The 26,727-nt window shown below is 44.4% G+C and overlaps 1 long non-coding RNA gene across 1 annotated transcript in view; it reads right to left on the reverse strand.

The window, feature by feature from the left end:
• The window catches only part of LOC143661743 (uncharacterized), a 42,319-nt gene extending 16,730 nt beyond the window's left edge, over window positions 1–25,589 (reverse strand). Inside the window, exons 1-4 of the long non-coding RNA XR_013164795.1 lie at window positions 25,463–25,589; window positions 16,528–16,762; window positions 3,576–3,999; window positions 2,815–2,904 (exon numbers count right to left, since the gene is read on the reverse strand). This is a non-coding gene — a long non-coding RNA (uncharacterized LOC143661743). The remainder of the gene's footprint in view (window positions 1–2,814; window positions 2,905–3,575; window positions 4,000–16,527; window positions 16,763–25,462) is intronic.
• Between the last annotated feature and the right edge of the window lie 1,138 nt (window positions 25,590–26,727).

Here is a 26,727-nt window from a genome sequence, read left to right on the forward strand (position 1 = left end):
AATGGCTTCCTGGAGAAGGAGTGGCCCCTCGTGGTACCACAATTGGACTGAGACAGATACTCTTAGGGGAATAATCTGGTTGTATCCTTTGGGGACTTCAAGTTCATTCTTGAGGGTTTCCAACATTGGCGAAATATGGAGATGCAGCTCAGGCCAAGTTCTGGCTTCCATCATCTCCATGATCTTGGACCAGGTACCTCAGATGCATCTAGAAATGAGGTGGGTGTACTAGATCCTTCTGTTTCTTGGTGTCTTGTCAGGCAAAGGAATCAGAATCTGAGAGGTATGATGAAGGAGTTGGGGTCGCTTTGTCCCACCACATTCTCAGGGTCTGACAACAGGCTGGATCACATCTCTTCAGTCTACCCTCAACTAGCCATAGTAGATTAGAATTAGAAGAAGGAGGCCTCTCAGGTCTATTTTTCCCCGACAGGACCAGCCCAGTGGTGCCAGTTTAAAGGATTATGTACCCTAGAAAAGCTATGTTTTAATCCTGAATCCATCTCATGGAAGCAGCCATTTGTTTTAATCTCTATTCAGCACTGTACGGTGGAAACGTGATTAGATTTATCTCCATGGAGATGTGAGATGTCCAATTGTGGGTATTAACCTTTGACTAGAGGGAGATGTGACTCCACCCATTTCAGATGGGTCTTGATTAGTTTACTGGAATTTTTTAAAAGAGGAAATATTTTTTGGAAAGAGCGGCAGAGCCATAAGAGAGCCACGAACCACGAGAGTCCACACAGCCAGAGACCTCTGGAGATGAAGAAGGAAAATGCCCTGGGGGAGCTTCATGAAACAGAAGCTGGAGAGAAAACCAGCAGACTTCGCCATGTTCACCATGTGCCCTTCCAGCTGAGGGAGAAACCCTGAATGCCATTGGCCTTCTTGAACCAAGGTATCTTTCCCTGGATGCCTTAGATTGGACATTTCTATAGCTTTGCTTTAATTGGGACATTTTCATGACTTTAGAACTGAAAACTTGCAACTTAATAAGTTCCCCTTTTTAAAAACTGTTCTGTTCCTGGTATATCACATTTCAGCAACTAGCATACTAGAACACCAGAAAGTAGGCATTCCTTTCTAGATGGTTTGAAGTGATTTTGGACAGATCTGGAGCACTTAAGAAGACCCATGGCCAAAGTTCCACATGAGGAAATCTGCTTTAGCCCATCTCGGCAGAGCTGATTTACCCTCTATGCACAAGAGGCCCACTGCCCAGTGGCGATAATACTTTAGAGGCCCCCGAAATGACTTCATTTCATACACAATCAGAAGGAGAAAATGAACTTTTAGGTTATAAAAAAATGTTTTAGTGTATAATATTAACACCTTTGCCATGATATCAATGCAATCATAAAATATACTTTTCAGTATATATTTTATGGAGGGAGAGTCCAACGAAGTCAGACCTGCAATGCCACCATATATCTCTGCCACCATGTCAGAAGTTTTACAAACTTCCAAATGCTTCTTATGTACATCCAAGGCTGAAAACCACTGACTGAAAGGGTCCCAGAGAAGCACTCTGCCCTTTACATATCCCAACCTGACCTCCCCCAAGCCTTGCCATAAATTTTAGATTTAGAGAAGTTAAAATACATTTAAATTAGAAGGTTTTCAATGAAATGAAAACAATTGTTTCTGGGAGTCCCTGTGTGAATACTTTTCACATGTGGCACTTACTAGAGATGAATATAGACCTTTGGAAAAATCCATGTTGGAGCGAGCAGGAAGGACAGAGAGACTCTGTGGGGCTGGAGGCAACAGGAGGGCAGGAGGTGTCTGGGTGGGCTGGATGGGTTAAGTGCCAGGTGGTCCAGTGAGGGCAGGTGACATGGGTACAGGACCCTTTTCCCAGAGCAGCCCCTAGGCCCAGCCCTGCCCACATGGATTTCTGTGCCCTGGAGCATGGGTTACTGCGCAAATTTCTCAGACCCTGACTGCTTTGTAAGATGAGAAAAGGTGTCAAATTGTGTTTGGGAGGAGAATGGAGACGTTTCCGGAATCTTGATGTGCTTGCAAGGCCCATGACTGAAAATTACCATCACTGTATAACTCTGCAGAACACAGTATCTGGGATTTCCAGGGTAGAAGAGGCGACCAGTGGTTTTTCTGTCTTCCCTTTAGGGACAAACTCTCCAGCTGTGGAGCCAAGCCCCGCCCCAGAGCACAGGCCCCAGGCTTCCCGAAGGCGACTCCGTGACCTGCTCCTGGGCCCGGGAAACTGACCACTGCCCCCTCCTTTCTTTCCTCGCCCCCACTCCCGGCCCCACAAATAAAAGAGAAAAGTAAAGGAAAAGGAAAACTGTGCTCCCTTTTCTTTTTGGAATCTAAAAGATCAGCAATCTTGGTTCTTCCTCCAAGACTAAATGGTTTGCCTTTAGTTGTCAGGATGGAAACTTTGACAATGGAAATAAAAAGCGCTTTTTTTTTTTTTTTTAAGAAGGAGCATTAAACACTAAGAGATAGTGAAAAGTGTGATATTGTTCCAAAGACCTGAGGGCCTCAATGGAAAAAAACCTTTATATTAGGGTAAATCTCTGTCAAGAGAGGGGGACAGTTCTGAAGATCTGAAGATATTAAAAGGAATCAAGTGTAGCCTTTCAGTCAGTAGAGATAGGACCTCTTCAAATTGCAAAAGAGTAAATCTACATTTTATTTTTATTTTGAACATACAATTTTTATCATTAAAAGTTTCTGAGCAAGTAGCCTTATATACTTGCTTATAGTATATATATATATATATATGCTTAAAAAGTATACACATGTACCGCTACACAAATATCTTATGGACATTATAAAACCTACCAAAATAGAGACAACCCTAGGGCGGGCAATGGTGGTACAGTGGCAGAGTTCTCGCCTGCCATGCTGGAGACCCGGGTTCGATTCTCGGTGCTGCCCATGCAAAAAAAATAATAGAGATGAAAATGAGCATAACTAGGTGCTCTGATGTTCCTTCCCAGGCCCGTGGAGAGTCTGGTCCCCGGGGAATCTCAGCTCCAGCCCCTGGAAGCACTGAGTCCAGCAAGTCCCCTGAGGACAGAGAGGGCAGCCCCTCCCAGGCTTTGCTGGTAACACCGAACACCTGTGTGCATCTTTAGCAAGAAAAGGCAGGTCTTTTCTAGTCTGAACAGTGCCAGCTGTCCGAGATATTAGGGCTCGCCAAATACCCACGTCCCTTCCACCTTCCCCAGGGTCCGTGTGGCGGGTGAGAACCTGTGCCGTCTTCTCACCAATGGGTGGTGCCCCTTCAACTCCAGGGGGCAAGGCGGGCATGCGTAGGCTGGCTCTGTCCCTGCCTCTCCCAGACACCAGAAACCCAGTGACCTGGCTGCATGGAAGTGGGGTCCTGCCTCAGACTGGACCTCAGGGATAAATAACTGCCCACCGTATTACACCACAGAGACTTGGAGAATAAATTGATTCTGGAGCCCAGCCAAGCTCATTCTGATGGATGCACCCAGCGTGGCCAACGGATGGGAGTGTAAAGCCCAGCTCTGGAAAATCAACTCGGGCCTGCTCTCGCCTCACATCACTCAGGGGCGCTGGGGAGACTGAGAAAACACCTGAGAAATTGTCCTGGACCGTGACACGGGGACAGGCAGTCTCGTTGAGGAGGGCAGAGGGGCCGGCATGAAGCAGTAGGCAATGTGCGAGGTGCCGGAGAAGAGGCTGGGACGTGAGCTCCGGGTGCAGCATCCTGGTTCACTGCCCGCTTGCTCAGAGGTCACCGTATCTGCATGTAAAGGGGATATGCACTTCCTGCCGTAGTCTGCACAGCGTTTTCCGGTATATTGCTTCATTTGGTTTGCAAATACATATAGGTCCATCTTCATTCTCATACAGATATCGGCCCAGACTTAACAACAAATTGTAGACCCCATTTGACAAGGGTTTCCTCGAGCTTGTGGCGTGTGTGTTGGGCCACCCATCCTTCTGCTTAGTCAAGCTCGCTGCATGGAAATTTCCATCGGGAACCACTGAAATCGTCTGGGTGAGAAAAGTGAGAAAATGACTGTATGGTATCAGTCCCACATAAATTCCCCGCATGTCTGCCAGCCTGGGCTGTGTCAAATAAGCCTCCCGAATGTCCAAAACTGGGAACTCCCCCCATTTAACTGCTTGGTGCTTCAACCGCAATGTTAATGGCTAAGATTATGTGCCAGCTGCTATGTCCACACGCCTCCACGCTTGCACGGCACCTCCGAGGTATTGTTATCTTTATTTTATCAATTAGGAAACCACAACTCAGAAAACTTGAGCAGTGACATAACGGTGAAGTCTGCCCAACCCCAAAGAAGTGGGTGGCAGGAGTGCAGCTAGAGCCCCTCCACCCGGCTCCTCCTAAGCTCTCCTCCTGCGCCTTAACCACCCTTCCCCGTTGCTCCCACCATGGATCTCCCTGAGATGTGTCCATACAGACAGTGGCCTCTGCTCAGGCCCCAGCTGCAAGGAAACTGCAGTCCATGGGGAAGAGGGATCCGGGGCAGGGAGCCCAAGTGTGGCTCCGGGTCGGCTGAGAGCCAGAACTGGGCCGGCCACTTTTCCTTCCCCCTTCAGTTTGGCCTCATGTGCACAGATACTTTTCTTCGTTTTTTTTTTTTTTTTTTTTTAACTAATCTGCTGCTGTTCTGCACTAAGATGATACTAAATATTTCTGAAAGCTTTCTAAGAGAAATGCTGAGAAAATCAAAGCCACAGGGAGAAGCTGGCACTTTACTAAGGTGCCCGAAGGGTATCATATTGGTTCCAAAACCGTTCTTTGTACCTCTCCAGGAGCGTACATTGTCTTAAGTGGCTATAATTTTTAAAAAAATTTTTTTAAGCAGCGTGAAAGGCAGTGGGTAACTTCTAAGAAAAGAAAAAACACCGATGGAAGGGAACTAAGCGAATGTGCCCAGAATGGAAGAGGAGAGAAAAGCTAAGACTGATCTATTGCCTGGTTACCGAGGTCCAAGCAACATGCTGAGCATTTTACTTGCTGACAAGTAGGATTATTATGCCCATTACACAAAGAGGGAACTGGAGGCCACAAAGAAGGCGACAAAGTCAGGATCTGAACCCAGAGGCAGATAGAGTGGTCTATGGAGAAGCAATTTGGCTGCAGCCTTTTTAGCAGGATGATGGCAGGAAGTGGTGTGCAGGGCTGGAAGCCAAACCCCGAGGGCATCTGCTGTGTGCGTTGCAGGCCAAGGACAGGAACAGCCGACACAGTCCCTCAGCAGATGGGAAGGAGTCAAAGGCCATCTTCCTCACCAGGCAGGCCACAAGCCAGATATTCTGTCCCCTCCCGGGCCCCTCGACCCCCTTTTCCTGAGCAAAATCCCTTTGGGAGAAACCTGAGGCTACGACCCTCCCTCCCTGGGCTTCTCTGACCCCTTGGTTTTGGGTATGGACTGAAAGCCAGGCTCAGATGGGAAGGAAAATTGTCATTTGTCAGGCACATGATGCACACCAGGCCTGGAAGAGGTTCCTCCCACAGTCAATTAAGAGGACTCCACGTCAGCGCTGTATCCTGGGGGCGTGCGCCTAACACCCTCTTTTCCTTGGAGGGAACCACTTCCCAGAAGCTTGTTATGGAAGCAAATCCACGTGGAAGCCAGGTCCAGCTGGCTCCCGAATCCATGCCCTTCCCTCCCAATGGTGCTGCCTCCTTGACTCCAGCTTCTGGGAGGAAGTCTCCCAAATGGGGAACCTGCCCGAGGTCTCAGGAGACTTTGGGACAGAACCAGTGCTAGAACCCAGACCCCAATTCCCAGCCCCCCGCTCCCTTCACTCAAGCAGATTTCTCTCCATCTCAAAAGATTTTCTCCAGAAATGTTGACCTATGAGTTGGTCCTTCTCATCACAAAATACATGGGTTCCTGAGCCTGAAACTGGTTTTCTCCTCCGTTCCCTCTTGGGTGCCCACCAGTTAGAGTTGGAAGGTAATGTGGGCTGGGATTCCCTCCGCTCTGCTACCTGGCCATGGCCCTGCACAAATCACAAGGCCCTGACCTGATGAGCCTCCAATCTTTCTGAAGAACATGGGGAATCAATCTGAGCAGAATGGGCAGGAGTGCCACGCCAAAGACAGTGAACCCCGGTAAAGGACGACATAAGGGTGTCCCATCAGGAAATGGGGCTGCCACCTGGCTGCTCTTTCTTATTCTAGCTTTGTTGGGGTAGCAGTAGTTTTCCAACCCTAAGGTCCATCAGTCTCTCATTCTCAAGATGTTAGCTACTGACTAATAGCTAGCGTGCTCTCTCACCATCTCATTTTCTCTCTAACACTCTTCCTGCCATCATCTGTGCTGACTGCAATATCCCACATAACCACATGTAATCTTTCCACACCTTGCTTTCAGTTCTTGGCCTCCCTTCCTCCAGAGATCTGGTTCTCTCCATTCAGCCCATGTTCAGATGTTTGATGGCAACATGACCCAAAATTGCCACCCTATCCACAATCTCAATTTCAGGTATCCCATTCTCCACCCTAACCCATCTCTTTTGCTCACTCCTCTATTATCCTCACTCCAACAATTCCACAATCCCACTGGGATTTACACCCAGGGACCCCACCCACCACGTAGAATCCATGACAACCCGCTGTTCCCACCATCTCCTCTCTCTCTCATCGTCCACACTTCCCTCTTCTCCAGCTCAAATTGACCAAAGGGCCAATCTCTTTGTTCCTCTCTCACTTTGCCATATTCACCTGGCTAAATCCCAATCCTGGTTAAATCTACCTCCCTTCTTCCTCTGTGCCTGAGCCCACATGGTATCCCTCTGCTCTCTGCTCTGCCCTTGCCCTCTTATAGTTTGTTCTCCCACAGCAGCCCGAGTGATCCTTCTAAAACATGTCAGATCATATTGTTTCTCTGCTCAGAATCCTCCAAGCACCCTCCATCTTTCTCAAAAAGCCTCCCCATTCTCCTTTCCCATTACCTCTTTGACCCTGTCTCTTCTTATTTTCCTCTACTGTCTATGCTCCAAGCATACCAGCCACATTGCCATTTCTTAAACTAACCAGGTATGTTCCTGCCTCAGGACCTTTGCACATGTTGTTTCCTCTGCCTGGAAGGATTTGTGCCCTGGGTGTCCACATGCTTTGCTCCTTCATCTCCTTTAGGTCTTTGCTCAGTTGTTACCTTCTTAGTGAGACCATTCCCAATGATTCTATTTAAAATAATCCTTCCCAGCCATCTCTCTGTATCTTCCTCCCTGCTTTATTGTCTCCAAAGCACGTAACCTCCTCTAATATCCTATTTATTTATTTATTTATTTATTTTATTATTGTCTTTCTCCCTCTATAAAAATGAAAGCTCCATAACATCTCTGCTTTTCACTATTTTATCTCCAGTGGTCAGGGCAAATCAATATCTGCTAAATGAATGGCTATTTTAAAAATATATTAACATGAGTAAGTTATTTATGCATTTTTAAAAGGCCAGAATATATATTTTAACCCTTGTAAGAGCTTATATTTTATGTATTTAAAATTCTTTTACAAACATAATAATTGTATGGTTTAAAAAATAAGAATAGTCAAAAACAGGAACACTTTTTTGGGGGAAGGGGTGCCGGGTCCGGGAATAAAATCCAGGTCTCCTGCATGAAAGGCGCGCATTCTACCACTGAATCACCCATGTACCCAAAACATGAACCCTTTTTAAGGCTGCACTAACCCTCCTTGGTGCATTGGGGCCTCAAACACTCTGAGCCCCCATAGGTCATTTTGATGGACAGGCGGCTGTTAGCACAGGACTGGGAATTTCCATCTGTTCTGAATCCACAGGGAAGCCCTGGGCTTCTTGGATGAAGGGCTGCCCTTGAAGAGACATGGCAGCTGAAGGTAGAATGGGATCTCTTTGCATGGGCAAGTCCCAGGCAGAAACCTTATGTTCCTTCATGGTGGGTTGAGTCACTCCCTATTCTGCTCCCTGTGCCTTAGTAAGGGTCTGAGGTAGGTAATGCCTCCCATGCAGCACTTCCCTCCAGGATTGGCTGGGACTTTCAGACTAGAACTGAGAAGTGCACACCATGGGGCAGCCGTCAGTCTGGTTCCTCCCAAGAATGTCAATACCAAATCAAATTCAGAAGCATGGGTCAGGCTATAAGATTGGGCACGTGCTTCCGTTCCAGGAGAAACTCAGGTATGATCTAAGCTCCCTTCCTATGTAAAGGAAGAGTATTGCTTCCCTCCACTAAGGCATAAAAAACATTTAATGCCTATGAAACTCACACTGTTACAGTAAAATCAGGGGTACAGTCTTCATAGGGGGGAAGTGACCAGCCTCTGGATGCTAAAACTAGCCCAAGGCAAGCTCTGAGCAGACTACAGAAGTGCTGAGGGCGTGCTTCAGTGTGTGGTCACTTAACAGCAGGCGGCAGCAGTTAGCTGAATTGTCACCTGGCCCCCAGAGAGCTCCACCCCATGCAGGGGCCTTGTGTAGTCTCCTCTCACATTGTACTGGGGCTGTGTGACCACTGGCTTATGGCAGAAGTGATGTCATGCCACTTCTGAAGCCTTTAAAGACTCAGGGCACCTGTCTTGGTCACTTTCTCTGGAGGAAGCCAGCAGCCATCTCATGAGCATCTCACGAGGAGGCTCACGTGGTGAGGAACCAACGCCTCCAGCCCATGTGGCTGGGAGTGAGTTGAGGCAGATCCTCCAGGGTCAGTGAAGCATTCAAGATGACTGCGACTCCAGTTGGTGGCTCAGTTGCAACTTTATGGGAGACCCTGGACCACAACCCCCTTCCAAGCCACTCCCAGATTCCTAACTCTCAGAAACTTTGCAATACGATAAACATATGCTGTCTTCAACTTTTGTGCTATGGGGTTAGGTAGCAATACTTATCTAAGACAGCTTTGGTCATTGGAAGTAGAGTGCTGCTATGCCAAATATCTACAAATGAGAATTCTTTGGAACCAAGCAGTGGAAAGTATTTGAAAGAACTTTGAGGAGAACAATAATGAACACCTGGATTGCCTTGACCAGATTGTCAGTAGCATTTGGATTCAAGAAGGCTGCTGGTGGGTACCAAAAGGAAAGGGAGGAAAGTTTTACAGGCTGCTGGAGGAAAGTGGATCCTTGTCATGTAGTGCAAAATATTTAGCAATGCCATTGCTTGAAGTAATGTGGAAGTCGAGTACTTAATGAACTCAGTGATCTGACTAAGGAGATTTCCAGACTGAGTGTTGAAAGAGCTGCCTGATTTCTTCGTGCTGCTTATAGTAAAAGAGGAGAGATGAGAGATAAACATATTAAACCAAAAGTAGCCAAGTTTTGCTGATTGTGAAGATCCTTTCTTCTCCAGGTGGGCAATTGATGCTAAAATTAAAAAATGGCTCCTGAGCAAAGATGAAATACAAGGCATTCTCAGAAAAGCACCATCTAAAGTTGAAGCCAAATGTGTGACTGTGAGGGCCTCTGTTAAGACCTCAGAAACATCAATAGTGGTACCTCCGAGAACCATTCAGTCAGATGAAGGGCCCTGGAACACGTGAGGGTACGCCATGCAGATCCTCTGTCATACTTTTGGACCACTGTTCCTCAGCAGAATCCCAAGGTGGAGAAGGACTTGCCATGAAAAGATTTATGGGTATTATTTTTGTCTAGTGGGATAAACCCCAGTGAGATTCACAGGCCAGCAATGTTTTTAAAAACCTCACATCACCAGAAATACCACTAGCTTTGACTGAAAGAAACAGAGACAATTTTTAAATGAAAAAGGGACTTTGGACATCCTGACAACAGAAGGCTGAAAAAAATACTCATATTACCTGCCATGGATGACCTGTTATGAAAAAGGAACAATGACTCAAACCCAGGGATCAGGAAGTGGTACCAAAATCATTTCTGAGCAAGCTTAGGACAGAAGCCTAATTGAGGTACTTCCAACAGTTTCCCAGTGAGATTTCAGAACTGCTGTGGACCAGCCTCTGATTTGTGCTTCCCATTTTCCCACTTCTGAAGCAGGAATGCTTACATCAACTCTCGTCTGCAGAGTGGGTGCATGAGGGCTGGAAAAATGCCTGCTCCGTCTCAGAGGAACTACATCCAAAGGGCTTCACCTACACCTGAGTTGATTTTCATGATAAGATGCTGGACTTTGGGAAAATATTTGGTGGACCTTCGGGGTGGGTGGGTGAATTTCACATGTGAAAGGGACATGGAACATTGGTGGACTATGGCAACCAACCTCTAGGATGACCCTGGCTGATGTGCACCTGCTGGCTGTCCCCTGCAGGGTCAGTCTTTGTGACTAGGAGAATACAAGAGGAGTCATAACAGTTGCTTTTGAGTTTAGGTTAAAACAACATTGCGGCTTCTCTCTCAATTGCTCTCTCTCTCTCTCTCTCTCTCTCTCTCTCTCTCTCTCTCTCTCTCTCTATCTATCTATCTATCTATCTCTCCCTCTCTCTCTGATTATGTGCTCTGTGGGAAGTGGGCTGCCATGTTGTGAGCGGCCTAATGGAGAAGCCTTTTACCACCAGTTACTAGTGAGTTTGTAAGTGGATCAACCAGCTCCACCCCAGCCCTCAGGCAGCTGCAACTCCTGCCAACACCTTTCCTGAAACTTCAGGGGAGATCCTGAAACAGAACCTCCCAGTTAAGGCGCTTCCGAATTCTGACCCTCACAAGCTATCAGAGGATAAGTGTTTGTTGTCTTCAGCTGCTCAGTTTAGGGGTAATCTGATATACAGCAGTAGATATAAATAATTCTGTGAGCTGTTTATTAAAGCCCCTGACAGGGGTCAGGTAGTAGAAACATGGAATAAAGGAGCTCCCAAACAGACGATGAAAATAGTCAAAGAGATACAAACACAGTTGTCGGGGGGAATTGGGTACCACTTTTCCTCTAATGTGGCCCAAATGCTGCCCAAGTTTCAACAGAATGGTTCTCCTCTAAAAGAGGTGGGATCCTTTAAGTCCATGAACATCCTGAAGCCAAATTTCAGGAGAAATGTCAGCCTGGGGACAAATCTCAAATGAAAGTGAATATAGGTCTGATGTCATGGAAGGAGAGGTGATGGGCTTCAGGATTAGAAATTCCTGAGTTCAGTCCTAGCCCCTCACTCGTTGATGGTCAACCGGATGGTCACTCTGGCAGCCTGACTGCTTTGTTTGCCTCTTGTGTTAATGGACATGTTCATTCTGTGGGTTGATGTGAGGATTAAGGGAAAAACTTGACGTCGTGTCTAATTGGCTCGAGCACAGATGGAGAACATTTGATATTTTTAGTGGCCCTCCCCAGTCTACTCTGCACCCTGTCCCTAAGTAACTTCCAGTGTTTCGCAAAGAATTGTTTGTTTCCTCAGAGGATTCATGCCCAGCGAAAGTCTATCCAGGAGACTTGTGGATTCAGTTGCAAGTCCCACCTGGTGGCAGCTTAAACCAGTACCTGACACTTCGCAGCTCTTTCATGTATCTGTCGAGTGACTACATGGTTAAATGCATGAATTGTGTAAACAAATGGTTTGCAATGTGCTTCTGTTATTTTAACTGGCTGACTTAAGCTCACCTGATTTAGAGCTAGAAGGAATCTTCCATCAGGTAAGTTTCTAGAAGTTGGGTCAGTTGGCGTATAAGGTAAGGCTCCTTCGGAATTCTTTGTCTCTGCTGCTGTTTTCTTATGGCTGTGCTGGTTTTTTTTAACTCAATATTTGGGGGTAAGAGGTGGGTGACAGTAGTAAATTTATCCAGTGAATCCAAGATTTCCAGAATAAAGGACTATACAAATTCAGCCAGGATAACATGAAGATAGAAATGTAGACAAACTGATATCAGTAACACATGATGTTCTAGTTTGCAAGCTGCCGGAATGTGATATATCTGAAATGGAACAGCTTTTAAAAAAGGGAATTTCTTAAGTTGCAAGTTTGTAGTTCTAAGGCTGTGAAAATGTCCAAATTAAGGCACCAATAAGAGGTTACCTTCACTCAAGAAAGGCCAATGATGTTCAGGGTTTTTCTCTCAGTTGGAAAGGTACATGACAAACATGGTGATATCTGCTAGCTTTCTCTCCAGGCTTCTTGTTTCATGAAGCTCCCCCAGGGGTGTTTTCCTTCTTCATCTCCAAAGGTTTCTGGCTATGTAGGCTCCAAAGCCTTTTCCAAAATGGTTCCCTCTTAAATAGCTCCAGTAAGCAACCCCACCTTTAATGGGTAGAGACACATTTCTATGGAAACCATCTAATTAAGAGGTACCACCTACATCTGGGTGCGTCATAACTATGTGGAAATAATCAAAAAGGTCTCAGCCAGCAATATTGAATGAGGGTTGAAGGACATGGCTTTTTTGGGGGCACACAACAGATTCAAACTGGCACACATGATTATAAAGTACACATTGGGATATAGAAAAATGCTTGCTAACTTCAAGTTCTAGTAAATTGATTTGTGCTTAATTAAAATTTAACAGTATCACAATTTCTAAGCCAAAATGATTTTTCTAGTTCTTTTGCTGTTTATTTGCTTTTATATTATTTTAATCTGCTTAAATAAAAAGAGAGAGAGAGAATTTAAGAAGTTATTGAAGTTGAATAAAGCTGAAAATTCACCTAAAAATGTACGTGTGCCCTGATATGTTGTTACCATTGGATATTTAGAAATCCTTCCCTTTATAGTATTAGCGCTCCAGTCTTTTAGGGTTTTGTTTGATTTTCCCAGACATGACAAGGCAGGAGGCCCCTATAGCACAGGGTGCCCCAAGGGGCAGAGCTGCCTCCTTTTAGCCAGAGGGGAGCCTGGCTGGCAGCATGGCCTGACTTTCTTGGGGGTCCAGGGGTCTAACTTCAGTGCCCCATATTCTCCATCCCAGGAAAGACAGAAGAGGGATTCAGCCATCCTGTCCCAAGTTCTTGGTGATTTATGGTGTTGCTAGATGAAGTCTCAACCCCATAATTCATTCATACCTGTTAGCCAAGAACAATTTCTCATGGAAGGGGCCCAGATGGCTGAATTAACAAACGTTATGTGACCCACATGGTATATTTTAGAGCGTTCTCTGCAATTTGAGTTTGTTTTTGCTTTTTAATCACGTGCTGAAGAACAAAAGGAATCTCTTCAAAGTACCAGCAAAAAGGCTTTTTAGCTTCGTAAATAATTTGTCAGTGGAACCACAGGTGGGGAAGATATATTTTGCCTCACTTGAGTGCCTGGGGAAATGGAGAACTCGTGTATGTAAAGAGGCTTTGAACTTTTCAGGAGAGGGTGTGGGGAGAAGGAAGCTTTCATTTCCAAGGCCCCTTAGAGCAGAAAATACAAATGCCCCATGCCCTCCATCTGACAGAGAAGTCTATTTTCACCGCTCCCCTCCCCCAGCCTTACCCTGGCCTCAACCTGCCCCCCCTCCCCCCATGTCTCCATCACCATGGAGAGGAGAACAATTATAATGAAATGGTGAGTCTCCCAGCCCTTCATTGGCAAGCCTTCAGCAAGATCTGTGCTTTCCTGGCCCAGCCCCTCCCTTGCTTGTTAAGCTCTCCTTTCACCTTCTCTTGTAGATCAGTCACAACTGTCACGTCACATGTGTTGAGCACATTTCCCCGTCCTGTTCTCCCCAGTTGCTTTCTATCTTCCCCAGGTTTGGGCCAGCCGTAAATTCCCACTAACTCTGAGACACAGTCCCCTTCTCCTTGGCTGATGAAGTATGGCTGGGAGTAGTGTGATATTTTACCTCCAGTGTGCAACACCCCAGCTCTGCATGAACAACCCTCCACCACCACAGGAGCCTGTCCGTGGCAAAGCCCTCGGAGATGTCCTTTCCCAAATCCAACGGTTATTTACTTAGAGTGACAAAGATTGATTCTCTATTGCACTCTTGTAAACACAATCCAATACAATCTTTAACTAATCTGTTAAAATATATTTGTCGTCTTCATCATCATTATTCTATCTCGAGGGTCTGCTCTTGGTTCAGCCCTGAGAATTTAAAGGTGAATGACGTCGCTTTGGTCTCCAGACCCTTGCAAGGGGGGAGGAGAGAAGACGATGCGGAAGCACCAAGCAGCTGGGGTGGTCAAGCAGCTGAGAGCAGTGGGCCAGAGTGCTGTGGGGCCCGAGGGGGCATCACCACCCCAGTGTGAGAGAGGACGTGGGGTGAACTCCTGAAATAAATGGAAACTGGCAGGGGGAATGGTTGGGACTGTGTAGGGCACTTCAGGCAGAGTTCAAGGAACCTCTGGTGGTTTTGAGATGCAACTACTTAGAGTGAGAGGAGACCAAAATGAACTAAGAGTAGGCACTTCTGCAGTAGCCGGTGCTGCCGCTCTAGAAATTGAGCACTCTAAAACTTGCTGATTTCAGAAACTTCTGGGGCACCTGTCACCCCAGGTCTGTTTTGAGGGATTGTGCCAGCTGTTTTCCTTTCAGGACTCCTCCTAGCCTGAACGCACCCTTGCCTCCTCTTCTGTGAGAGACCTTGAGTCAGACTGGTCACCCTTTTTTGGGATCCGAGCCCCCCCATTCAATGCCATCACTGCACTGCCTGACCCCCCTCCTCCAGCAGTCTCCACACAACCAGTTCTGGGCCTCTGCCTTTTTTAATCCCCTTTCAGAACAGGTTCCCATGGGTTGCACATGAGAAAGCCAATAAATCAATTCATATTAAGCAGTAAAATCATACATTTAATATACTACATATCTTGCAAGAATTTGCCTTTCCACAGCGGAAAATGTGTGGAGCTAAAAAAAAAAATGCATCTCTAGAGGTGAAATTTCAGGAAAATTTGGCAAGCCACCAAACTCTTTTTCAAATCAGAGACCACATTTGTCTGTAACACTATTCTGAACATATTCCAGAAAGTTTTTACAAAATTTTTAAAACAAACAATTCCTAGCATAATCTTTTTTTCATTATAATCGATTTTCTTCTGCTAAAAATAGATAGCAAGGAGAAATCAGTTTTGTTATAATTTTGAGAGTCCCAGGTAGTTTCTGGTCAATAGAGCTTTTGCTATACTGAAAAGGTCCATCACGCTATACCCATTATATAGAGAGCACTGTGCGAGTTTCAGTATAGGGACAAGAAAAGAAGGTTAAAGGGAAACACCTTTTTTTTTAAAGAATCATAGAATTGAATGCAGGAGATTTTGTTGAAGTTGAGACTTATCTGGGGCTCCTGGAGAGGAGAAGAGAGGGGGTTAGCCTAAGAAGGAACACATCAGAGGGAGTTGTCTAGTTATTACAGAAGAACACAGAAAGAACAACTAAAGTAGACAAGACAAGTGATTTGGGTCCAGGGGTGGCCCACAGCCTGCTCTGACCACTGGACATTGTGGCATGTCTGTGAGCAGCCGCGTTTTGGAGCTTTCTGGAGCAGGCTGGCACATTTATGAGTTATGTCAAGATGGTACTAGCTTTAGTAATGGATCAGTAGCTTGAAGGGCAGACTACACCGATGGAATTTTTAGTCAATCTGGGAAATAGATAAAGCAACCCAGCATCAGGAAGTCAAAACACTCCCTTGGGGGTTGAAACAAATCCTCTACACCTGGGCACAAAGGTTTAACTTCTTTTAGGTTATGCGGCCTTCCTGCACCTGGAAACCTTAGTTACCCAGCAGTTCAGACAGATGATTTTGAAGGCCTGAAGTATTCTGAAATATCTTCCGAATCGTGGATATAAAGCATCAGAATAGAACACAAGGAAAACATGTGGAATTCATACTGTTATTTTTTAAATTTTCTATTTCTAAGATTTGTCCATGTCGACCTAACATTTGAATCCCTGAGATATGCAAGGCTTGACGTTCAGTAAAGGGTGAGTTTGTCTTTTGATCCCCACTGCCAAGGCACCATTATACTAGAGGCACAATATTTTAGATTCTATAATAGATTTTTCTCTGTTTTCTATTTCATTGCTTTCTGCTCTGTTTTATTTCTTCCTTCCCTATTTATTTGGGGATTGATTTGCTCTCATTTTCTAATGCTTAGCTTCTCCATTTTACATCTGTGTTCTTTCTGAATATAAACATTTAAAAGCATAACACTTCCTCCAATAAAATTTGATATCATTTCCATCCAGCTCAAGAAATTCTCTTAAACTTTTTGAGTTGGTCAATCTGATGGTGGGATACGGTTAAATGGAAACATTTCTATTTGCATTTCTCTTTTCTATAGAGTTATTGATCTTTTTTTCTCTGTTTTTTTTTTCTTTTTTTTTTTTGAGGCTCTTTGCATATTAAAACTAACCCTTTGTCAGAGGTACAAGTTGCCAATATTTAGTCCCAGCTTGTCATTTGTCTTTTTACTTGCCTTTGGTATTTCTTCTCATGCACAAATTTTTTTCTTTGTAAGGATCTTTATAAAATCAAATATACTGTTCTTCTCCCACATTGCTCTTGGATGTTGAGTCATAGGTAGGAAAGATTTCTCCTCTCCCAGGTTTGCAACGGATGGATTAACTTCACAGGAGGAGAGAAGTAGACAAGAGGTGTGCCAGGGTCAGAGGGTGGAAGGAAGTCAGGTCTGACTGCAAGGTGAGTGAAGTGGGCTTCACGGGAAGGTGCCCAAACCTGAAGTGTCCTACCTGGAAAGGGAGTTGAGGGTGAGTCATGGCAGTTGTCAGAGGAAGTCCTGTGGAGTCCTGCTCCAGGAAGCCACACCCACCATCCTTGTGGGGCAGCAGAACTATCAGAGCAACCAGCAGACTGCCCTTCCAAGACGGTCCCCCAGTTCCTGGCTATTGGGGTGGTCATACCAGGACGTGAAAGCTTCAAGCCCACCTCAGTTTTTGCTCTGAATTGTGAAGACCTGGATCAGACCTGTGAAAGGGGAAGGGGAGAATTTTGAATCCGATCTGAGATGGATGTATTAAATGGAACTCAACTAGATTTTCATAATGAAAGTGACTCCCAAATTATAGAATCTTCCCAAGATGTTATAAGTGGAGTCAAGACCCATCTGGGAAAGGAGAAACAATGTCACATAACTTAGGGTAAGGAATGGAATAATCAAATTGCCTTATTTAATACACAAAATCAAGTAGGTATTACTGTTAAAATTTTATAAGTCAGGACACTGAGGCTGAGAGAGGTTATGTTATTTTCCCAAGTTGCCCCATTCTTGTAAAGTTGAAATTAAATTACTGATCAGTTGTCTTTGGTTCCAAAGCCCAGGCTGTTTTCACTATAGTACATCTACCTGACATATGGTAGTTCTCTTCTGATTGCCCTCCGTTGGATAATTATTGTAATTCAGGACCATTAGCATCCTGAGTAGATTCTAGGAAAGAGGTACAATATACTCAACAGAAAATCCCCCCAAATATACAGCAGGCTTTCACGACATAATTGAAAAATTAAAGTGAATGTTTCTCCTGCCTTTAAAGAATAAAAGGAATATAAAAATTTCCTTGTGGCTCCACAATACACAACTTGTGGCTCGCAAATGCTGCTCCAGAATTAATTCATTTGGAGAGCTCTTTTGCTAATACCTGGGGCAAAAGTCCCATGGGAAGTCAGGTATCTTCACATCTTGAAGCCTCATAGAATTAGTCCCTTCATATCTGACCACCACAAATAATTCCCAGGGCTAAAAAAGTTAGAGCCATGACTGCAGAACTAATGCTCTAGAATCAAGCAGCTGTTTCATCAATGAGCTGAAACGTCCCCACTTCAAAGGAGAAGGAAAACATGTAGTACTTCAATGTATACATGTTAATTAAAACCACTTCATGCTCTGTAGACATTCTACTGGTATTCCCAATAATTCAGTCAGCAAACATCTTTTGAGTACCTTTACGGTGCTGAACGGTGCACTAGCTTCTGAGAGAGTGAACAAAAAAGACGATTGTACAATCAACTACGTTAAAGCCCGTTAAAGCAATTTATGGCATAACTGACCGGATAAAAGCAATGGGATAAAATCATCAGGCGTGAACTAGAGAAAGCTTACCCAAAGAACATATGATGGGGGATGTTGCGTGGGGGGTGGGGCAATGCACAGGAACTCAGAGGAGAGAGAGGTCAGCGGGGAGTTGTTGGGGAGGGCACTGGGAATTTGCATGCGAAGTGCACAGTTGTCCCTCTGCTACCTGTTCTCTCCTGCACAGCAATCAAGTGTTAGCTGCACACCTGGTCCCATAGCTAAAGGGTATATTTCCCAGTCTGCCTGAGAGCAAAGCTGGCCAGGTGAGCTAAATGGGATGTGAGCTGAAGGGATGTTTACAAATGCAGGGCTGTGCCTTTAAACTCAAAAGGGTATTCCCGTCCCTTCCTCCCCTTTCCTTCCTGCTGGCTCAGATGTGTACGTGATGGCCACCTTGAACTCAGAGATCAAAGGTGAGTTTTGGGGAAGACATACCCACCCAGCCAGCCCTGGGCTGCTTATCTCCTGCCAAATATGTGAAAGAGAAACTCTTAAGACACTGCACTTTAAGGAATCTTTGTTACAGCCACTTAAACTATCTTAATTCATACACGTACTTCTGAAGGAGGGAAAGGGGATTCATTAACAACAAAGGGCAGGGTCTAGCAGAAGGAATAGAATTGTGAACAAATGATTAGGACAATACAGGCAATATACTCTGAAAGAGCAGTTATGTGTCTGCAGAGATCTACTGCAGATGTTTTTCATGTTCTTTCCTGGAGAAACCCAGACACGAAATGAAGCCCCTCATAACCCTGTCTCACTTCAGCATTATATTCTAAGAAGGGCTTTGGGTTCAGTAACCCAAAGTCTATTAAAAGCATTTTCAGTCTTTCCTTGCTTCCTTCAAAAAATATTACAAGAGATCCTATATATTCTCCACAGTCACAATTGTAACAATTTCTCTCTTCTCCAGTTCTCCTGCCTCCCGCAGCTGCTGTTCCTCTTTACCCTTTAAGGTTTTCACTCTAACTCCCTTTCGTGTATCTTCTCAGGAACCCTGAGTGGAATCTTCTCTTCCCTCCTGCTTCTGCACTGCATGGATCTCTCGTGCTGGGCACCAAGACCTCCTCCCCCACAATCCAACAGCATCAGGTAGCTCTGGCATGGCGAGAAGATCTGGGAGAGCCAGCAGGAGATTTTCTCCTAGTCTCATAAAATTCACTTCATCCCGCTTGCGCTTGGGAATCCATAGACAGTTTTGGAGAAGAGCACTCCTTCCTTTAAGATGTTTACATTCTAAAGCTTGGAGAGGCCTTGTAAGGTTGACAGTTGCAACCCTATAATCGTGTGCTGAAAAAGAGCGCCCTTGAGAGGCACAGCACCCAATGCTTGTGGAGACTTGGTGACTAGAGATAACCAGTGGGGTTGCAGTGGCCTCAGCCAGGGCACGTCGCCCATCACTGTTGGCCTGAAAGGCTCCATGGACATTGGCCGGTCCTGTGCCATGGGTGGCCACTGGTGGACCACTGCTGTCTTGGCCACCTGCCCAGACATTGGCGAAGTGACTAGCATGGAACTGAATGCTCTGATAGTCCAGAATCAATCAATGCGGCTCCTCAGCCAGGTTGAAAATAGCTTTTCTAGAGGTCCTCTCAGGCTAAGACTGCTGGATTCCTTACTACAATGGAGAGTGCAATGCAATGGTGTTCCCAAATATGGTCAAATCAGGGAGGAGATTATAAAGCAGCGGGCACTTTGTGATTTTGTAGCAGGCAGGCCTTGCCCTCTTTCTGGTTTAGCTGTGCTCTCTGTGGAAAATCCCAAACCCCCTCTCCTTGCAGGCAAGTGAGATAAGGCACATTTCCTGGTATAGAAACCCCCTCCCCTAGCCTTCAGGAACTGGTAAAGATGCACGTAGGCAAAAGAAGACATTCCTGGGGTGGGGGCCCCTCAACGGTTCAGCTCTGGGCCATTCTCAACTTAAATCAGCCAATTGTGTACCTTGTCTTTATCATGTCAAAAAGTCTATAAAAGCTAAGGTTGCCTTTTGTTCGGGGCTCAGATTTTTGAGGTGACTCAGCTGGGCCCTCGTGTGCACGAGCTAATAAAACCTGCTTCCTGAAACTACGGATCCTTAGTCTCAGCCTGTTCTAACTTCGCGGAACGTTCCTGGAGGCCTGCGGCCTTGTTCCTGGTTTTCGCGCTACATTTCTGGGGGCTCATCCGGGATATGAAGCAGGTGTACTGTCACCTCCCTCTCCCATGGCAGTGGCGGTGCCCTGACTGGAGACCCGACAGAATCCAGTACCAGCAGCGGGGCATTTCCCCGTCTCTCAGATTCCTGAACTCTCTGGATGGGGCGCCTATCACCACCAGAGCGGCAATGGATCCGGGACAGTTTCTGGAACCAGGTTTCTGGGAGCACCGCCCATCTGTCTGTTTCTGGGAGCACCGCCCGTCTGTCTGGTAAGCACCCGGGTGCATCAGTTTCAGCCCACTCATACAAGGCTAGGGGGGCCTGAGTGGAAGGGGAGCCTGATCAACTCCCAAACTACCTGAGTACCAGTCTCCATCTGGAGGACCAGGGAAAACGGAAGTCTTCAGGTTCGGTTCTGGAAAGGGCAGTGCAAGGGGGGAGTGCTGGAATGTGTGTGTGTGTGGAATTGTGTGATGGAAAGGAAGTCCTGGGCTGCACACCAGGCCATGAGTGAGTTCGAATTCTGCAAGTTTGTGGCAACCCTGTTATGGCGCAGGGTGCGCAACCCTGAAGGGGGGGGGGTGGCTGGTTTAGATTCCCAGTGTCCCCATGGGGGAGCCCCCAGACTGAAGGAAGTAACAGTTTATTCAAAACCCTTTGCTGTTGGTCTGCAAGCCCTCCCACCAATCACTGGTGCCGCAGATGTGAGAGGGGAAGTCAGTAAGACACAGTTGAAATGCATGATTTCTAATTATCAAAAAAGGCTTTCACTAATGACTGGGGAATCAAGCTGACCCCTGACTGACTTAGAAACTGTATAAATTAAAGTGGACCACTTTAGGAAGAATAAAAAGAAGAAATTTTCTTATATTACAGCTTATCATTACTCTGGCTTATAAAGTAAATCTTACACATTTCAGAGTAAAAGGAAAACATCTATGTAAGGGTTTTAAAATTGACTTCATGAAAAGAATCTGTTCTGTACAATTAAGGTTGCCATTGTGTAACCTTGGTAAAACAAACAAAACAGTTAAAATGTGCACTCTAGCTGGGAGAACTGGCTATCCTCTCAGAAGGAGGTGTACTTTAATAAAAATATCCAGGTCCCAGGAAGCTCCTCTTGGTCCCTAGCCAGTTCCCAGAGGACCAAACTGGGCCTAGTCAAACAAACGAATTGGAATTTGGCCACTACTCTGTGAAGTTATCATAAAAAGAGTAAAGAAGAAAAAAATCTTATGAGAAAGGGACAGTACCTCATCAAAATCTTGTGCTTTGCTATGTATCTTAACTAAGGAAACTCTGAATGCTGTCCCCAAAATTGCTATGGATTTTTACTGAAAGTTATAATGCCGCTTCTGAAATTCTCCAGTATTTCTCTTCAGGTGGTAATGCCATCTTACCTGGTGATGTAACTATGCTCTATTTTTAAAAACTTTTAGTTGCTATCTTTTAATTATTTTCTTTACTTACTTTCCTGACAAAATCTATTTTTATGAAACTGAAGTCAGTGTTGTCTACGAATCCGAACCTATAAATTAAATGGCCCCAAATATCACATTGTCTTTTATGCACAAAATTGGCACTGGGAGCAGGATTCGTATTTCAGCATGGCTTCATAGTAATAGAGATAATTGAGACAAGCTTTAAAAATTTATGCAGAAACTGTAGAATATGTTCTTCTAAATATTGTGATGCTTTATTAGGACCATACTTGATAAATTGAAAGTTGCTGTTTTCTTGTCTTTTTGTATGCAGATTTGTTTTAAATTTAAATATTTTGTCTCCCTGGGTTATACTTTCTGGTGCTTTAAGACATTTGGGAATTTTTATGTCAGTAGGCCCTCTTCAAAGTTTACTTAAAGTGAATTAACAGTAAGCCATGGGCTTTTAACATAGAATAGGAAATAATGTCTTTTTTTTTTAGGGAAAAATATCCTCTAAGCTCAAAATAAAAAAACCAAGAAATCCCAGGATGGGATAATTTACCTTATTCCTCACTTGCAGAGGAATGAGCAAAATGCACAGGACCCTGTAAAAATTGGGAAAATAAAATAAAACAGGAAAAGCCTATAAAAAGGAATTGGTAGAGTTACAGAAAAAACTGTAAATATTGCAGGATCAAAATTTTGTTTTTAAAGAAATTGTTTTAATTATCAATCAATAGCTGAGAGGGCCACAGTCCATATAGCCCAATATAAATGTGAAAAAAAAGATAAGGTAAAATTAACAAAGAAAAAGTACATATGGTATTAGCCACTGCCACTGTGATTAGAACCCTGACAAGTAGGATGTTAATGTATAAAATAAAGCAGATAATAGAAATTTTTTAAATAAAAAGGTTTGTCAGAAAAGAAAAATATATATATTAATTATCTGGATGGTCAAAATTGCTGATGTGGGGGCTGAAGGAGTGGTATTGGATTATGCAGATTGTATAAAATTTATAAAAATTGGCACCAACCCCATCATATAGACTGCTTTTTAAAAGTTTAATTGGCAAACTGGAAAAAAGTTCTATCTTTCTGGCATTGGTTGTGCAAAGGTATAAGCAATGCCCTGCTGACACTGTGGCTACAAAACAATCAACTCTGGTATACTTCATAAAGCGGCAAAGCTGGGAAACATGGCAGACTGGAATACAGGGAAAGGAAAAGCCAAAATGAACAAACAACAAAAATTTTTATATGTTGGAATTTCAGTTGTGCATTAACTGGAGTGTTTTGGGTATTGAACATTATTCTAACAAATTTAATTTTCATAATAACTATGTATAATGAAATGTTTGCTTGAAGTGGTAACTTAAGTTCGAAGGATGTAAAGGATATTTTTTTTTTTGCTGAGAGGAAAACAGTAGTTTTGTCCTAACATGAAGTAACCGGCTGTTGCAGAATAAAAAACATGTGGGACAATGCCTGAATGAATATAATAAGTTATCAGAGGTTTGTGAGGGGAAAATTATGGTCAAAGTTAAGAAAAGTTCTAAATGAACTAAAAGCAGAGGTATTAAAAATGGTATCCAAACTCTTTAGCATTTACCCTCCCTTACCTGAGGAGACATGGTATGGGTAAAAAGCTGAAGAGGAAAAAAAATTTTAAAAAGAGGCTCCCTCCAGTCTTAATAGAAAGGTCCTTACCATGTTGCTTTAGTAATCCCAACAGCTGTCAAAGCCGTGAGGCGGATCCTATAAATTCACCACTCTCAGGTCAAAAGGGCCACTGTAGACCTGATCCCGAACACCTGAGATGCACCGTCCTCCGGGAGCCACTGTACCCTTCTCCATCGCAGCTGAGATGAGCTGACCAGCCGGCGACTGAGGCCAGAGTGACCATCATTGCCCTGCTCTAGCTCACCAGAAGCAGCCAGTCAATGCACAGCCGAAGCCTGAGGAGACCTCCAAGCCCTGCCTCAGTCACCCTGGAAGCTGACTGATCTACGCAGGGCCCAAAATCAGAAAATCAACACATGGACATCCCGGCCTTCTGGGTCTGTGGACTAACTGTCTTTTCTTGTTCTTTGTATTTGTCTTTCGTTTAGCAGTTTCAGCCCTCCTGGAAATAGGTCTCCTGGAGTTCTTCATGAAAACCAACTTCACTCTAATTTAATGGAATCCCTCTTACCTGGGTAACTTCCCCCTTCCTAGCTGCTGCTCAGTGTGCACGTCTACACTAATATTATAAAAAGGTTTTTAGGATAGAAAGTAAGTCACTGTTTATAAGAGTTAAGAGCTTGATGTTTAACCCCATGCTTGCAGACAAAAGTCTATGAGGAAATGCAGATTTGGGATTTCAGGATCTGGAACTACAATAGAAGCTGAGATATGCAGATAAAACACAATGAGGTGTGGAAAAGACTTGCTTAAGGGAAATTAACATCCTAGCCTTAGAAAATTTACCTCCCTGAACTTGTTTTTGCATTGTATAGCTTTTGCATGCAAACAACCTTTATCATCTTTCTTGCTAGTAAATAATGTTGTACTTGACTAAAAATATGCACCAGTATACTATAATCCCACCTCACCAGGTTCAATAATGCTGTTTTCGTTACTCTAGGATTGCAAAACTGTGAAGGCCTCCTGGGAGCTGGCGCTAACTTTATCTCTTGCCCAAAAGTTATGAACTAAGCCTCCACTGAAAAAAAAAAAATGGGCTCCCAAAAGCATATAACCAAAGCTAATGCCCCGTGAGCAGGTGAAAAACCCCCAAAGCAGGTACTGGGCATAGAGGCCAGGGGGCATAGGCTGTCAAAGAGACAGATCAGACCCTTTCAGGGGTTATTACTGCTCCCTCACTTGCACACCTCATATCACCCTGCTTGGCCCCGGAAGATGGCTGGTTAGCCAAAGATGGGTAAGATTCCTCAGGGGAAGAACAACCTAAGACAGGCACAGTCCAAAAGGGGCCATCAGGAGAAAACTTGAGGCCAACAGAGGGAGAACACAGACCTTTACCCCCCAACTTCACCAGGGCCTAAACCCTGCATGGCTACATTGTTTCCCATGCCCAGCTCAGATCAGAACATACCAGCACCTGCAGTAAATAAATAAAATGAAATATAAGTGATGCTATAACCCCTCCCTAAAAGTTGGGGTAAGCATCAAAGGGGGGAAATGTAGCAGGCAGGCCTTGCCCTCTTTCTGGTTTAGCTGTGCTCTCTGTGGAAAATCCCAAAACCCCCCCCTCCTTGCAGGCAAGTGAGATAAGGCACATTTCCTGGTATAGAAACCCCCTCCCCTAGCCTTCAGGAACTGGTAAAGATGCACGTAGGCAAAAGAAGACATTCCTGGGGTGGGGGCCCTTCAACGGTTCAGCTCTGGGCCATTCTCAACTTAAATCAGCCAATTGTATACCTTGTCTTTATCATGTCAAAAAGTCTATAAAAGCTAAGGTTGCCTTTTGTTCAGGGCTCAGACTTTTGAGGTGACTCAGCTGGGCCCTCGTGTACACGAGCTAATAAAACCTGCTTCCTGAAACTACGGATCCTTAGTCTCAGCCTGTTCTAACTTCGCGGAACGTTCCTGGAGGCCTGCGGCCTCGTTCCTGGTTTTCGCGCTACAATTTCATTCCCATAAAATGCCACCCACCCACGCACCACCCCCAACACACTTAGGGACAAAGAGACTGGAACCAAAATAACGTGGTTTTCTCTGGGCAATAGGGCTATAGATGTTTCTTTTTATTGCCCTCCTTTTGTTTATACACATCCTCTATTTTTTTGGCAATTTTTCTACTAATTAATGGTATTATACCATGATATTATTTCAATTAGATCAACTTGTGTCCACTTTGCTCTGAAAGAGGGAAAATTTAGGTGTAACTGCTGGATCTTCAGGTGGACTCAGTATGTCTACCTTGGAGTGGATATCAGGGAAGGGGAAAAGATACCCCGGAATTGTTAAGTAAAGATTCAGGACACCCTTACTAATATTTGGCTCAAGCTAACAATGAAAACTTTTACCATTGTTTTAAGGGTTCTTCTTCTGAACATATAGTTGTCTTCTCATCTGAAGTTAAATATTTAAAAGGAAAAATTACAGTTAAGACCATCGCAAAGCTTTCAAGTGATCATCTGTGTGGGCTGTTTATTTTCTCACTTCAAGTGGTAATTACCTCTCTTTGTGACATCATAATTGCTTGCTGAAGAATGGATTGTCATATCACCAGAGCAGAATGAAGCCTTCAGGAAAGGAGGAAGCTGCAGGAGCAGATGAGCCCCCAGGAAAGCAGGATTCAATTTACATGCAAATGTCAAAAGTTAATAAGGGCAAAAAGAGGAAAGGTTGACGATGTGACTTTCATAGTATATCACTTATCCTCAACAAATGGGTTCACAGTATTTTCTGTGAGCCACAAGCTGGCTTTTAATTTCCTCCCAGCTAAAACTGACATGCATTTTGATTATTAATTCAGAGATGGGATGCACATGCCGTGCATTGGCCTTTCTGGGTGTGGGGGTGGGGCAGGCAGAGGGCAGACTGGTGGGAAAAAGCCTGAATCTTTGCAGATGATACTCACCCTTTAAACACAAACTATAACCAGCTATATTTCACTTAGCTGGTGTTTTTCCTAGAGATGGAGAAGTTTGCTTACTTCTTGCTGAAAGCAGTTTTACAAATGTTGTTTGTTCTTATCCCATTAGGAAGTGCACCATCTATTTTCTTCCTCCTTACTATTTATATAATATTAAAATCATTATATATAAAGCAAAAGCTCAAATAATGAGAATGGTCAGCTGCTAGGTTGTGGATTCTAATGAACAAAATAAGCGGGTTAGGTGACTATTAAAATAGAAAGACTCTTGTTTTTGAAATATATTAAAAAAAAAAGTTCTAATAAGTGGCCTCTAGTTAATGGACATTTTCTTGAATCTGTCCTTTAGATTAGGTGGAAGACGTCACCTTCCACTTAAGAGGTCAGGCCTTAGCAACTGTGGAAAGCTGTGTGGACTGGATGCACATTGCCTCACCAAGCAGCGAGGTAGATCAGATGACACTAGCATGTGTCAGTCTCTCAGTTTTGGGTGTTAGGGTTTCCTGTTAATATTTTCTTCCCTCAATCCTTTGAGCTGCTTCAGAAAGTAATTTTACTATGGCCCTTTCTAGAAAGTGGAAAATAGGCTAGGTCAAGGTGTGGTAGCACAGCATCTGAAATCTCAGTGGCCTGACACTTAAAAACTTATTTCTTGCTGACTCTATGCCTTTTATCCTCCATGGGCAGCTGTGC

The sequence above is a fragment of the Tamandua tetradactyla genome, chromosome 17 (genome assembly GCF_023851605.1).
Source record: "Tamandua tetradactyla isolate mTamTet1 chromosome 17, mTamTet1.pri, whole genome shotgun sequence".
Lineage (NCBI taxonomy): Eukaryota > Metazoa > Chordata > Mammalia > Pilosa > Myrmecophagidae > Tamandua > Tamandua tetradactyla.